Raw genomic sequence first — 2217 nt, forward strand, 5'->3', positions numbered from 1 at the left:
ACTCCACCAAGAAGCTACTAGAATTAATACAGAAATTCAGTAGCATAGCAGGTTATAAAGTCAATACTCAAAAGTCACTAGCATTCCTCTACACAGACAACAAACACACTGAGAGGGAAATTATAGAAAGAATACCTTTTACAATAGCACTGAGGAAAAAAGAAATAGCTTGGAATTAATCTAACTAAAGACGTGAAAGATCTCTTCAAGGAAAATTGCAATACTCTGAAAAAAGAGATCGTAGAGGATTTCAGAAAATGGAAAGATATTCCATGCTCCTGGCTGGGAAGAATTAACATTGTGAAGATGGCCATACTCCCAAAATTGCTGTACAGATTTATTGTAATACTATCAGACTACCACTAACATACCTCACAGACCTAGAGAAATCATTTTTGACATTTATTTAGAACCATAAAAGACCTAGACTAGCAAAGGCAATCCTGGGCAATAAAGACAAGGCAGGAGGCATTACAATTCCTGACTTGAAATTATACTACAAGTTTACTGTGATAAAATCAGCATGTTATTGGCAACGAAATAGACATGAGTCTCAGTGCAACAGATTAGAAGACTCTGAAGCCCCTAGAAATACACTCAGCAAACTTATTTTTGACAAAGTGGCCAAACATAATCACTGGAAGAAAGAGAGCCCCTTTAACAAATGGTGCTGGAAAAACTGGCTCTCTACATGCTGAAAACTAAAGCTTGACCCAAGTCTATCACCATGCACTAAGCTAAATTCAATATGGATTCAAGATCTAAACATTATAGCAGAGACACTAAATCTCCTGGAAGAGAAAGCAGGGGGAACTCTTGAAGACATAGGGGTAGGCAAAGAGTTCATGAAGAAAAATCCAACCACATGGGAAATACTTGAAAGAATTAATAACTGGTACCTGCTCTTACTGAGAAGTTTTTTCACTTCAAAAGAAATTACCAACAAAGTGAAAAAACAACCCACAAATTTAAAAAATACTCAAGACAAATAAGTACTCAGACAAAAGCCTACTCTCTAGAATTTATAAAGAACTGAAAAGCACTAGGGCCCCAAAATTTAAAGACCCAGTCTAGAAATGGGCATCTCAGATGGAAGGAACCCTTCTCCACTGCTGGTGGGAATGTAGGCTGCTGCAACCATTATGCAAATCAGTATGGAGACTCCTTTAAAAAGTTGAACTGTAAATCCCATTTAAACCAGCTATTCCTCTACTAGGAATTTTCGCGGAGGATCTGAAATCATATCATAGTGATATATGTGTGCCTATGTTTATAGCAGCACAATTTGTGATAGCCATTTCTTGGAAACAACCAAGATGCCCATCACCTGAGGAATGGTTGAAAAAGATGTGGTATTTTTACACAATGGAGTACTACTCAGCTATAAAGAATGATAAACTCAAAGCCTTTATATGGAAATGTATGCCACTTGTAGATATTCTCATAAGTGAAATAAACCAGACTCACATGTGTAAATATATAATTTCCCCAGTATGAGAACTCAAAAGAAGAAATACAAATAGGAAAGTATAATAAAAACAAAAAAGAAAGCAGGAACTTGAGGACTAACTAATTAAGAGAGGAATAGGAGAAGAGCTAGGAAACATGACAATGTCAAGCCATACAGTTATATGTAGAAGATGGGTAAGGCAATGATCCTGAGAATCTCCAGAAGATTTTTGAATCTAGCAGTTAATTGGAAAGTTTCTCACACTGACTAACTGTATATACTGATACCTGTGACCTAAGCAAATGCACAGAAGATGGTAATATGTAATAGTAGTTTAATGCTTGGAGTGCCTGTCATTCTGGTTTTCTGAGTATGGGCTGTTTGTCATGACATGCCAGTTGCTACTGTGATGTCTCTCGGATACATAATTGTTCAAAAAGAAGGGGGTGGTGAATGAAAGCAAGAGACAGGAAAAGGATATTGTGGTACTGTCCTGTTTCAAGTTTGTATATGGTTAGATTTTTTGACTTATGTGTAAACATAAGAATTATATAATTTGTTATGCCTATTTTTAAAATATATTATAATTTTAAATGATTTTTCATCATATTCTGTAGGGACTTAAATTCAACATATCAATACTTGATGAAAAATACCTGTTCTATGTTATGCCTAAGATGTTTGATATTCAGACAGATAGTGAGGTTAAGCTTAATAGATTAGGTTGTATGGTAATAACAATAAGCTTGTCTTCTGGAGGGTTAACA

The sequence above is a fragment of the Octodon degus genome, unplaced genomic scaffold, assembly GCF_000260255.1.
Source record: "Octodon degus isolate 3935 unplaced genomic scaffold, OctDeg1.0 scaffold00237, whole genome shotgun sequence".
NCBI classification, from domain to species: domain Eukaryota; kingdom Metazoa; phylum Chordata; class Mammalia; order Rodentia; family Octodontidae; genus Octodon; species Octodon degus.